Consider the following 13,919-nt stretch of genomic DNA (forward strand, 5'->3'; position numbering starts at 1 on the left):
TGATTAAACCTCTGCATCCTGTCAAATTCTGTAACATTCTTCCCAAAATGTAGCTGCCCAGAATGGAACACAATCCTCCAGCCAATTCGATCTTGCAGCCAAACCTAACCAGTTTTCTATAAAGATTCAGCATCACCACCTTTCTTTCGGACTCTTGGCTTCTAGTTATAATTTCAGTTTAACAGCATATATATGGGCTGATCATTGGCAGATGTGAGGGTGACAATCGGAAGAAGCTTCAATCACTATCTTCATGTGTCGTTTCCTGCCGCATACCCACCATCAACACTGACATTCTTGATCAACTTGAGGAACCAGTAGACATCCTGATTGACTGGGTAGGAGTTCGGGTAGCTGGGGCTCTGGATAAGTGCAGAGTAGGACGAGCACTGAGTATCTGGAAGGCACAAGGGTCCTGAGAGGAAGAACACAGCCAAGTGAGACAGGAAACTCCAATGACATCTGGATTGATTTCGCAGACAGTATTCGGAGACAAAGGGAAAACTAAAATATTAGAGTTAAGAGGGAGAAACAAAAGGCTGGTGGGAGGCCAATTCAGAGCCGAGATCGTTAACGCTGAACACAGCGCAGTTCCTGGTAATGGGACTGAGGTGGCCCATGTCATGGATTTCACACCTGGGTTATTGACATCACATAGGAACAGGTGCAGGCCATTCAGCCCTTGATAACTGAATGCTGACTCCATCCAACTGTCATAGAAATCATAGAATCCTGACAGTGTAGGAGGAGGCCATTCGGCCCATCGAGTCTGCACCGGCCTCTGCTCCGGTGGAGAACCCAATCAAGGCCAAATCCCCTGCTCTATCCCCGTAACCCCACATAACCTTTGGGCAATTTAGTATGACCAATCTACCTAACCTGCACATCTTTGGACTGTGGGAGGAAACCGGAGCAGCCGGAGGAAACCCACGCAGACACAGGGAGAACGTGCAAACTCCACACAGTCACCCAAGGCTGGATTTGAACCCATTGTCCCTGGCAATGTGAGGCTGCAGGGCTAACCACTGTGCCACTGTGCTTCCCTCCACTGTGCCACCGTGCTGCCCTCCACTGAGCCACCGTGCTGCCCTCCACTGTGCCACCATGCTGCCCTCCACTGAGCCACCGTGCTGCCCTCCATTATGCCACCATGCTGCCCTCCACTATGTCACCGTGCTGCCCTCTACTGTGCCACCATGCTGCCCTCCACTGTGCCACCGTGCTGCCCTCCACTGTGCCACCGTGCTGCCCTCCACTATGTCACCGTGCTGCCCTCCACTGTGTCACCGTGCTGCCCTCCACTGTGTCACTGTGCTGCCCTCCACTGTGTCACCGTGCTGCCCTCCACTGTGTCACCGTGCTGCCCTGCACTGTGCCACCGTGCTGCCCTCCACTGTGCCACCGTGCTGCCTTCCACTATGTCTCCGTGCTGCCCTCCACTATGTCACCGTGCTGCCCTCCACTGTGCCACCGTGCTGCCCTCCACTGTGCCACCGTGATGCCCTCCACTGTGCCACCGTGCTGCCCTCCACTGTGTCACCGTGCTGCCCTCCACTGTGTCACCGTGCTGCCCTCCACTGTGTCACCGTGATGCCCTCCACTGTGCCACCGTGCTGCCCTCCACTGTGTCACCGTGCTGCCCTCCACTGTGTCACCGTGCTGCCCTCCACTGTGTCACCGTGCTGCCCTCCACTGTGCCACTGTGCCACTGTGCTGCCCTCCACTGTGCCACTGTGCTGCCCTCCACTGTGCCCCCGTGCTGCCCTCCACTGTGCCACCGTGCTGCCCTCCACTGTGCCACCGTGCTGCCCTCCACTGTGTCACCGTGCTGCCCTCCACTGTGTCACCATGCTGCCCTCCACTGTGTCACCGTGCTGCCCTCCACTGTGTCACCGTGCTGCCCTCCACTGTGCCACTGTGCCACTGTGCTGCCCTCCACTGTGCCACTGTGCTGCCCTCCACTGTGCCCCCGTGCTGCCCTCCACTGTGCCACCGTGCTGCCCTCCACTGTGCCACCGTGCTGCCCTCCACTGTGTCACCGTGCTGCCCTCCACTGTGTCACCATGCTGCCCTCCACTGTGTCACCGTGCTGCCCTCCACTGTGTCACCGTGCTGCCCTCCACTGTGCCACCGTGCTGCCCTCCACTGTGCCACCGTGCTGCCCTCCACTGTGTCACCGTGCTGCCCTCCACTGTGCCACCGTGCTTCCCTCCACTGTGTCACCGTGCTGCCCTCCATTATGCCACCGTGCTGCCCTCCACTGTGTCACCGTGCTGCCCTCCACTGTGCCACTGTGCTGCCCTCCACTGTGTCACCGTGCTGCCCTCCACTGTGTCACCGTGCTGCCCTCCACTGTGTCACCGTGCTGCCCTCCACTGTGCCACTGTGCTGCCCTCCACTGTGCCACCGTGCTGCCCTCCACTATGCCACTGTGCTGCCCTCCACTCTGCCACCGTGCTGCCCTCCACTGTGTCACCGTGCTGCCCTCCACTGTGCCATCCTGCTGCCCTCCACTGTGCCACCGTGCTGCCCTCCACTATGTCACCCTGCTGCCCTCCACTGTGCCACCGTGCTGCCCTCCACTATGTCACCGTGCTCCCCTCCACTGTGCCACCGTGCTGCCCTCTACTGTGCCACCGTGCTGCCCTCCGCTGTGCCACCATGCTGCCCTCCACTGTGCCACCATGCTGCCCTCCACTGTGCCACCATGCTGCCCTCCACTGTGCCACCGTGCTGCCCTCCACTGTGCCACCGTGCCACCCCTTTGTTCCGTAACCTTTTGTCTTTTGTCAAAGACCTTTTGAACTTTGGCCTTTGTTCCGTAACCTTTTATACACTTGTCATGAATCTCAGATTTAATATGATTTGAGGTCATGCTGACTGGGTTTTTTGTGAAAGACTGTTCTACACTTTTGCCTGAAGTAATAGTTCCTAACGACTCTACGATTGGCCTGGCTCTGATTTTAAGATTATTTTCCTTGTCTCCAACTCCCCTACAATCAGAAAAAAAATTCTCTCAATTTACCCCGTCAACTCCTTCAACATTTCCTCAAAATCTCAATCAACTGCAGGTAATAAGGTTCTAGTACTATATTCTCTCCTCATAATCAAACCCATTGTAAGATTCTTATGGTACTACACTGTTCTCCTTTAAGGACAATGTATCCTAAAAGCCCAGAGGCATGAACGAATAAGAAATTGGTGTTGTCTAACCAGAGATTTTTCTTGCTGTATTTACACTTCCTCCCTTTCATATTCTTGTTTTAACATCTAAGGTTTTGTTAGCTGTTTTGATCATTTTTGTTTCTGATACATTTTGGGGATCTGGAGCCTGAAATCAGTTGGATCGCCACAAATGCTCGCTTATTATGATTGAAATAATTTCCAGGTCTTCCCTCTTTTAGTCTCAGATGGATGACCTCACACTTACCTATGCTGAAATCCACCTGCCACAGGTTTGTCCATTCACTCAGATTCAGATTCCAGCATCTGCAGTCATTTGTTTTTATATTATTGTCCATTCACTCACTCGATTAATGGACAGGACTTTAAATTTTTTTTTGAAAATCTTTTTATTGACTTTTCTCATATTTATAAACAGTTGTTACTTATATACAGTACATTTTTCTTGCCTGCGCTAATTTGCTTTATTTTATAGAGAGGTTTGTTTTGAGCTTAATTTGACTAACTGTACGTACATTTTGCTGCCCTCTGGATTGGTCTATGATATCCCCCCTTCCCCCCTCCTCCACTCCACCTCCCCACCCCCCATTGGTTTCAGCACCCTTCCGCTTCTCTTGTGGTTTCTCCATACCCACACCCGCCTGTCATAATATACACCAGTATATCATGGTGCAGACACACATTGATGGACACACAGCGGGACCAATCAACACACACAACACCGCAGCCAATCAACAGTTAGAGCACACGCACTATAATGACAGGGGGCATCAGAGTTCCCACTCATTCGAGATGCAGCCTCCCAGTAGGACAGAGCTTACAGCTTGCAGCACAGATCTTCACCATGTGCTGAGTGCATAGACTGGTTAGGACAAGGCATAGGTCTTTAGTTTAATCTAATATCGTGTTAACCCACAGTGAAAGTATGTTCAACAGTTTCTGACTTAATAAAATAGTGTTGCACTATTTTCAGTGTTGGTGGCCTGTATGTGTTCCACGGAGCCAGAGCACCCAACACATCATGAAACCAGGAGTTGAGGGATATTAGAACTTCTTAGACCTACCTGCAAGTGATCTGCCTTCCACCAGCATACTGTCATCCTGCAAAATGGACAGCGTCCGCCCGCCGCCGCCGCTCCGCTTCACCGGTAACCTAGGGGCCAACTGGAAGATATTCAAACAGCGCTTCCAGCTCTACCTTGAAGCCACAGACCGGGAGGATGCCACGGACACCAGGAAGATCGCTCTCTTCCTATCCACGGCCGGGGAGCATGACACCCACATTTTCAATTCTCTCACCTTTGCGGAGGATGAAGATAAAACAAAGTTCAAGACGGTCCTCCTAATGTTTGACACTCACTGCAGCATAGAGGTGAATGAATGTTTTGAGCGCTATGTATTCCAACAGCATTTTCAGGGTAAGGATGAACCTTTCCAGTCCTTTCTCACCCACCTCCACATCCTTGCGCAGTCCCGTAGCTACGGGCCCACCTCCGACTCCATGATACGCGACCAGATCGTTTTCGGTGTTCAGTCGGACCCCCTACGCCAGCAGCTCCTCAAGGTAAAGCAGCTCACCCTAGCGACTGCCATCGAGACCTGCGTGCTACACGAAAATGCCACGAGTCGGTATTCCCACATCCAAGCGGCTGAAATGGCGCGGCAAGGTGCCCATGAGGCAGAACGGGTCCAAGCAATCGAGCAACTCCAGGGCCTCAGCCTGGATGAGGGCGGCCATTTCGCGCGTTTTTCGTGGACTCCCGCGCTTGTGCGCACCAAACGAGGGGACTGCGACGTTGACGAACATAATGCGCAGGCGCGCACCATGTACGACCGCACCGCGCATGCGCGGTGGTGCAGCGAACGTACTGACGCTACGACGTGCAGCAACTGTGGCTCCGCCCACTTAAAGAGGCAATGCCCTGCCAAATCCCGACGATGCTTGAGATGTGGCAAACTTGGCCACTATGCTGCCTTATGCAGAGCAGCTCAGCCTGCCAACTCACATCGCTTCAGCCAGCCTCGCAGGAATGTCCGGGCCATTCAACCCACCGTCACCGAGTCCGATTCGGACCTACTACCCAACATTGACACCGAGGACCCAAAGGTGCCTTTTCGTGTCGGTATCGTGACAAAAAACAGGGTGTCCCCGAAGCAAAGAATCCAGCCTCTATCGGTGTACAGCATCGATCTAGACGATGAGTGGTGTGCCACCCTGACCGTCAACCGGTTCCAAACAATTCCGCCTGGACACTGATGCCTCCGCCAATCTCATTGACCTCCAAAGCCTTTGTGTCAAACCAGCCATCCTTCCATCAGCCTGCCAGCTATTAGATTACAATGGCAATGCCATTGCTGCCAGCGGCTCGTGCCAACTTGAAGTGACGCACAGGTCACGCAAAGCCATCCTTCCCTTTGAAATCGTGGGCACCTCGAAAGCCTCCCTGCTTGGCGCGCAGGCATGCAAGCTGTTGAACCTAGTTCAGAGAGTTCGAGAGTTCACTCTCTCTCTCCTGCTGACAATGTCTGCCTTTCAGGACACCGACTTCTGGGCGCAACTCGATGCCATTATCAACCAGCACCACAATGTCTTCGAGGGCATGGGCACGCTCCTATATACCTACAAGATCTTATTAAAACAGAATGCCATGCCTGTGGTGCACGCACCTCGCAGGGTCCCAGCACCCCTTAAGGACCGCCTCAAGCAGCAGCTGCAGGACCTCCAGAACCAAGGAGTGATTTCCAAAGTCATGGAGCCGACCGACTGGGTCAGTTCCATGGTATGTGTAAAAAAGCCTTCCGGCGAATTAAGAATTTGCATTGATCACAAGGATCTAAATCGCAATATCATGAGGGAGCATTATCCAATTCCCAAGCATGAAGAGTTCACATGCGAGATGGCTCACGCCAAGCTCTTCACCAAACTCGACGCCTCAAAAGGATTCTGGCAAATCCAGCTCGACAAATCCAGCAGGAAACTTTGCACATTTAATACCCCCTTTGGCAGATATTGTTACAACAAGATGCCGTTTGGGATCATATCTGCTTCAGAAGTGTTCCATAGGATTACAGAACAAATGATGGAAGGCATTGAAAGTGTTCGCGTCTATGTCGACGACATCATCATTTGGTCCACCACCCTGCAGGAGCATGTTAGTCGCCTCCAGCGCGTTTCAAACGTATACATGAGCACGGCCTCCGCCTCAACAGGGCCAAACGCTCTTTTGGTCAGACGGAACTGAAGTTCCTCGGGGACCACATCTCCCAGTTGGGTGTGCAGCCGGATGCGGACAAGGTGGCTGCTATCACAGCTATGAAAACACCAGAGGACAAGAAGGCAGTCCTCCGATTTCTGGGCATGGTCAATTTTTTAAGGAAATTCATCCCTAACCTCGCCTCCCATACCGCGGCTCTCAGGAACCTGGTCAGGAAGACGACAGACTTCCAATGGGTCCCTGCCCACGATCGCGAATGGAGAGAACTCAAAACCAAACTCACCACGGCCCCGGTCTTAGCTTTCTTTGATCCAGCAAAGGAGACCAAAATTTTGACCGATGCCAGCCAGTCCGGCATTGGGGCAGTGCTCCTTCAACGTGATGAGGCCTCATCATAAGCCCCCGTTGCATATGCGTCACGTGCCATGACCCCCACGGAGCAGCGCTACGCGCAGATAGAAAAGGAGTGCCTGGGCCTTCTGACCGGTGTGGTTAAGTTTCACGATTATGTCTATGGACTTCCTCAATTCACCGTCAAGACCGACCATCGCCCACTGGTCAATGTAATACAGAAAGACTTGAACGACATGACGCCTCGCCTCCAGCGTATTCTTCTCAAACTCCGGCGATATGACTTCCAGTTGGTATACACCCCAGGCAAAGACCTCATCATTGCTGACGCTCTCTCCAGGGCAGTCAACACTCCGTGTGACCCAGCGGGATTTGTCTGCCAGGTTGACGCCCATGTGGCATTCGCGGCCTCCAATCTACCTGCCACGGATGAACGCCTCGTCCAAATTCGCCGCGAGACGGCGGCTGACCCTTTTACTACAGCGTGTCATGCGCCACCTAACAGACGGGTGGCTCAAGGGCCAATGCCCTCAGTTCTATAATGTCAGAGGTGATCTGGCGGTAGTAGACGGGGTTCTTCTAAAACTGGACCGCATTGTCATCCCGCATAACATGCGTCAGCTCGTCCTGGAACAACTACACGAGGGCCACCTTGCCGTGGAAAAGTGCCGCCGACGGGCCCGAGAGGTAGTGTACTGGCCCGACATTAATGAGGACATAGCCAACACAGTGCTCAACTGCCCCACTTGTCAGCGCTTCCAGCCGGCCAACCACGTGAGACCCTGCAGCCCCATGAGTTGGTCACGTCACCATGGACCAAGGTGGGCATCGACCTGTTCCACGCGCTGGGTAGGGACTTTGTCCTTATCGTGGACTACTTTTCGAATTACCCGGAGGTGATACGGTTGCACGACCTCACCTCGTCTGCAGTCATTCGTGCCTGTAAAGAAACCTTTGCTCGACACGGCGTCCCGCTCACGGTTATGTCGGACAATGGCCCCTGCTTCGCCAGCCAGGAATGGTACAACTTTGCCAGGCGGTACAATTTTTCCCATGTGACGTCCAGTCCCCTGCACCCCCAATCCAACGGCAAAGCGGAGAAGGGAGTACATATAGTCAAATGGCTCCGATGCAAGGCTGCCGATGCTGGGTCTGATTTCTACCTCGCCTTGCTGCCCTATTGCTCCGCCCCACTGTCCACTGTCCTGTCGCCAGCCCAGTTGCTCATGGGTCGCACCCTGAGGACGACGATGCCGTCCATTCATGTCCCAGACCTCGACCATGTTCCGGTACTTCGCCGGATGCTGCTGTCTCGTGCACAGCACAAGGCGGCTCATGACTCCCGTGCAGCTGATCTCCCTGCTCTGGCTCCAGATGACAACGTCCGCGTCCATCTTCCGGATGGTGGCTGGTCTGCAAGCGCTGTTGTCCTTCGGCAGGTGGCCCCCCGCTCGTTCCTGGTTCGTCTACCGGATGGCTCCATTCTGCGTCGTAATCGACGCGCCCTTCGTCTCGTTCCATGCTCGCTACGTGATCCTCAACTGTCACCTCGCCCTCCTGCTGACCCTGCCATGGACTATGCAGAGCTCCCTGTCACTCTGCATCCCCCCCCAACTCTGACGTAGTCCAGCCCACTCCTGAGCCAGAATTTGTTGCCCACCTCAGAGACTTAATTTATGAACTTTGCGGACTTATAGACTTTCTGAATTGTTTTGTTGCTTTGTTTGATCGTTTCCCTGGTTTGTATATAGTGTTGATCTCGTTATTCTTCTTGCATACTGCTTCTCTGCACCAGGCACCTTCCCATGTAAATAGCTTAGTTCTCATATACGTAGTCCTGTAAATATGTCTTCGCACCCCACACGTAGTTAGGAACACTCTCACCATACATTATTTATTGCCACACACATACATTCTTTTCTAAAAGGGGGGATGTCATAATATACACCAGTGTATCATGGTGCAGATACACACACACTGATGGTCACACAGCGGGACCAATCAACACACACGACACCGCAGCCAATCACCAGTTAGAGCACACGCACTATAAAGACAGGGGGCATCAGAGTTCCCGCTCATTCGAGATGCAGCCTCCTAGTAGGACAGAGCTTACAGCTCACAGCACAGATCTTCACCATGTGCTGAGTGCATAGACTGGTTAGGACAAGGCATAGGTCTTTAGCTTAATCTAATATCGTGTTAACCCACAGTGAAAGTATGTTCAACAGTTTCTGACTTAATAAAATAGTGTTGCACTATTTTAAATGTTGGTGGCCTGTATGTGTTCCACGGATCCCGAGCACCCAACACATCACCCCCCCCCCCCCCCCCCCCCCCCCCCCCGGGTTGCGCAGCCCTTTGGTTCTTCATCTTTTTTTTTTCCTGGCTTACTCCTCGTTGCTGGCCTCGAACAGGTTTAGGAACAGGCCGATGAACTGCCTCCAAGTATCCAGGAAGCCTTCCTCTGACCCTCGGGTGGCGTACTTAATCTTCTCCAGGTGGAGTAATTCCAGGTCAGCGAGCCGGTCTGCAGCTGTGGGTGGTGCTGCCGATCGCCAGCTGAGCAGGATTCTCCAGCGTGCGATTAGGGAAGCGAAAGCAAGGGCGTTAGCCCCCTTCCCCATGTGTAACTCTGGCTGCTCCGATACCCCGAAGATTGCCACTATTGGGCATGGCTTCACCCTCATCCCCACAACCTTGGACATTGCCTCGGAGAAGGCTGTCCAGAACCCAGCAAGCTTGGGACAAGCCCAGAACATGTGGGTGTGGTTGGCCGGGTCCCTCTGGCACCGCTCACATTTGTCCTCCACCTCCGGGAAGAACCTGCTCATTCGGGTTCTGGTCAGGTGCGCTCTGTGCACCAGCTTGAGCTGTATTAGGCTTAGCCTTGTACAGGAGGACGTGGAGTTCACCCTGATCAGTGCTTCGCTCCAGAGTCCCCATCCTACCTCTGTCCCCAGTTCGTCCTCCCATTTTTGTCTGGTCCCATCCAGTGGTGTTCGGGCTCTGTCCAATAGCTGTCCGTATATTTTCCCACAGAGCCCCCCTTCTCGCTGCTTGTGCCGATCAGGTCCTCTAGTAGTGTGCTTTCTGGGGCCCCGTGGTACCCCACTGTCTCTTTGCGGAGGAAGTGCTTTATTTGGAGGTGTCTCAATTCCTGTCCTCTTGATAGTTTCCACTTCCTTGTCAGTTCGTCCAGTGTCGCCAGTCTGTGCCCTACATAGAAGTCCCCGTCAGTGTGCCCCCGTCCCACCTCCATCTTTTGAAGGTAATATCTAGTATGGCTGCGGGGGGGAATCTGTAATTGCCGCAGATGGGGGCCATAGGGGACATTTTGGTTATCCCGAAGTGCTGTCTGAACTGGGCTCGTTGTGTATCTTGTTGAGGAGGATGGGAGTGCTGCTGTGGCCAGGGCCCGGAGGGTCGTTCCTTTACAGGATGCCTCCTCCATTTGTACCCAATCTGTGTCGGGTTCTTGTACCCATCCCCTCACTTTTTCTGCCGTTGCTGCCCAGTGGTAGTATTGTAGGTTCGGTAGAGCTGGGCCCCCTCTGACTTTCCCTCTTTGCAGTGTCGGTTTGGGAATTCTCAGGTTCTTACCCACTCCCACACAAACGCCATGATTAGCTTGTTTATGTTTTGGAAAAAGGTCTTGGGGATGAAGATCGGGATGGATCTAAACAGGAAGAGGAACCTTGGCAGTACGTTCACCTTGATCGTCTGCACTCTCCCCGCCAGGGAGAGTGGGAGTGAGCCCCACCGTTGAAGGTCTTTTCTTACTTCCTCCACCAGGCTGGTCAGGTTCCACTTGTGGATCTGTGTCCAGTCTCTGGCTATTTGGATCCCCAGGTAACGGAATCTGTTCTGGGCCATTTTGAACGGGAGTCCCTTCAGCTCTGTCCCTCAATGTTTTGGGTTCACTGGGAATGTCTCGCTTTTGCCCAGGTTACGTTTGTAGCCCAAGAAGGTTCCAAACTCTTTCAGTATTTGCAGTATTGCCTTCAGTCCCTCCTGTGGCTTCGAGACATAGAGGAGCAGGTCATCTGCATAGAGTGAGACTCTGTGCTCTCTGTCTCCTCTCCGGATTCCCTTCCAGCTTTTCGCATCCCGCAGGGTTATCGCCAGGGGTTCGATCGCTGGTGTGAACAAGAGTGGGGACAGGGGGCAGCCCTGTCTTGTTCCTCTCTGCAGCTGGAAGTATTTAGAGCTGGTGGTGTTAGTTCGGACACTCACTTTGGGAGCGTTGTACAGGAGCATCACCCAGGCAGTGAACCCCGCTCCTAGCCCAAACCGTTCCAGTACCTCGAGGAGGTAGCTCCATTCGACTCTGTCGAAGGCCTTTTCTGCGTCAGGCAGGCGATCACCTCTGGTGTTCTCTCCCCAGAGGGGGTCATTATTATGTTCAGCAGCCGCCTGATGTTCGCTGTGAGCTACCTACCATTTGGTCCTCTGCGACCACCTCTGGTACGCAGCCCTCCAGCCTTTTGGCCAGGACCTTTGCGAGTATTTTCACATCCACGTTCAGCAGTGAAATGGGTCTGTATGATCCACATTCCGTCAGGTCTTTATCTTTTTTGGGCATTAGTGAGATTGTGGTCTGCGCTAGCGTTGGGGGCAGGGTGCCCCTTGTCAGTGAGTCCGCGAACATGTCCCTTAGGTGTGGGGCCAGGACTGGTGCAAATTTCTTGTAGAAGTCCGCCAGGAACCCATCGGATCCCGGTGCCTTCCCTGCCTGCATGGAGCTGCTGCTCTCCATGATTTCTCCCAGGTCTACTGGTGCTTCCAGCTCCCCCCGTCTGTCTTCCCTCACCACTGGCAGTTCCAGTCTGTCTAGGAACTGTTTCATTCCCGCATCCCCGTTGGGGGCTCGGAGGTGTACAGTCTCCGGTAGAAGGTCTCGAATGCCCGATTGACCTCCTTTGGCTCTGTTACCAGTCTGCCTCTGCTATCCTTAACCTGCGCTATTTCCCTCGTGGCTGCCTGCTTTCTCAGCTGGTGAGCCAATAGGCGGCCAGCCTTGTCCCCGTGTTCGTAGAAGGTCCCCCGTGTCTGGCGGAGTTGGTACACTGCTTTCCTAGTGGATGGACAAGACTTTCACTGCAGAATCAGGGTACAGAGGCCGGGGACAGCGCAGGGGTGCAGTGGTTAGCACTGCTGCCTCATGGCGCTGAGGTCCCAGGTACGAGTTTGCAGTCTCCCCGTATCTGCGTGGGCCTCACCCCCACAAACCTAAAGATGTGCACTGTAGGTCAATTGTCCATGCTAAATTGCCCCTTAATTGGAAAAAATATGAATTGGGTACTCTAAATTTGTAAAAAAAAGAAGGATACAGAGGCCAGCATTGTTTTCAAGGGGGCTGGGGGTAAAGATTTTCATGTTGGTAAGGCTCAGAATTGGCATCGAGACAGGTTCCCTGTAAGTAAGTGGGCTCTCGAAGCTGTGCAGCCAATCAAAGGCCTTTATTCTCAGAGGAGGTACCAGCTACAGTATCAGGTAAGGGGAGGGTAACAAGGATGCTCTCTCAGCCACTTCTAGAAAACTTTAATTGAACAAATACTAATGCAGCCAGGACACCTGATGGACAATCAATTACTCTCGAGACAAGGTGAGTCATAACTAATAGGCTTTAATCAGCTAGACCTGTACCCAGCAGCTTCGATACAGAAAGTGAAGGCTGCTGGGACAGCATTGGTTCTTATACCCCGCCTCTCAGGGCGGAGCTATGTACATTAGCCAACGGTAGACTCCTAGGTCTAGCCAATGGTCATCCACCTCTCAGGTACTGCAATACCTGGTATTACCACAACACCATTGTGGGTGGCCTGGCGAAACTCCTCTGTAGGGTGGTCTTTGGCTGTAATCATACCCAGGCAGGCGGGGTAGGGGATGAGGGGGCAGGAGGGTAGGGTTGGAGCACTGCCACCTTGGCTCCCGCTGGATACCCACTTCCAGGCAGTCGATACGCCGCTTGCCTGGGAACTGCAGTATATTTGCCCTCAGAAAGCCTGTTAACACATCAGCTGATGTGAGTATTTAGAGTCTGCCTCCATTCCTGGAGAAAGAAGTCATCTTGCATATTTCCAGCCACTTCGAGTGAGCATCCACGATCACAATGTACCCAATGAATGGTCCCACACAATCCACATGCTGGCGAACCCATGGGCATATATGGCAGGTGTTTCTGACGTTCCTGCATGCTGGGAAGCTTTGCACAACCCCTTGATGTCCCCATCGATACCAGGCCACCAGACATAATTGCGGGCCAATATTTTCATTTTAGACACTCCCAGATGGCCATTGTGCAAGTCCTGTAACAAGGCTTCCTGGCCCTGTGCTGGATGACCAACCGAGCTCCCCACAATATGACGCCATACTCCAAACTGAGTTTGGAGAACCTCTGGGCAAAAGGATCACTGGAAGGCCTCCTTTTTCCCGTCGCTCAACAGCATGAGGCATAACTTTGCCAATTCTGGGTCCTGCGGTGTCCACGCACATACCCAAGCAGTCGCCACCAGCAAGGTCTCCGTGAAGTTGAGTGTTGCAATCACTTCATCCACCACTGGTGGGGAGGGCGCACTCACAGGCCACTGCAGATGGCTGAGGGCATCCGGATGGGCAATCTTCGTGCCTTAAAGGTGCTGGAAGGAATATTTATATGTAGCGAACCGGAGCGTCCTACACTGGATCCTAGCCGATGTTACTGGCGGAATGTCTTTATTATCCCTGAAGAGGCTGAGCAGTGGCTTGTAATAATAATAATAATAATAATAATGATAATCGCTTATTGTCACAAGTAGGGTTCAATGAAGTTACTGTGATGTCATGTGAGATTACCTTTAAGATATGGATGTTTAAGCAATGTACCTTAAAGAAAACAGTGATGTCAGAGAGTGGGTGGAGCTGAGGTCAGGTCAGCCATTTTGCAGGTTTGAAAAAGAGCTGGTGTGTGTCTGCGTGTTTCCAGAGAGCTGCAGTTTGAAAAGAGCTTGGGAGTGTCTGTGTTTGCAGTGAGCTGGATCTCTGCCATGAAAGACTATCTCTGGATCATTTGGGTGATTTAAACTCATAATAGTAAAGCCTTTAATCTGATGTGATTCTGTTCAAAGGTGTTAAGTCTTTTGGAAGTTTGAAGGAAAATTTTGAGGAATTATTTACTGTTGCAATATT

General features: G+C 52.8%; 1 long non-coding RNA gene across 1 annotated transcript in view; it reads right to left on the reverse strand.

The window, feature by feature from the left end:
- Positions 1-285: 285 nt before the first annotated feature.
- LOC140393969 (uncharacterized) overlaps positions 286-13,919 on the reverse strand; it is a 116,100-nt gene continuing 102,466 nt past the window's right edge. The window contains exon 3 of the long non-coding RNA XR_011935793.1: positions 286-415. This is a non-coding gene — a long non-coding RNA (uncharacterized lncRNA). The remainder of the gene's footprint in view (positions 416-13,919) is intronic.

Source organism: Scyliorhinus torazame, chromosome 17 (assembly GCF_047496885.1).
Source record: "Scyliorhinus torazame isolate Kashiwa2021f chromosome 17, sScyTor2.1, whole genome shotgun sequence".
NCBI classification, from domain to species: Eukaryota; Metazoa; Chordata; class Chondrichthyes; order Carcharhiniformes; family Scyliorhinidae; genus Scyliorhinus; species Scyliorhinus torazame.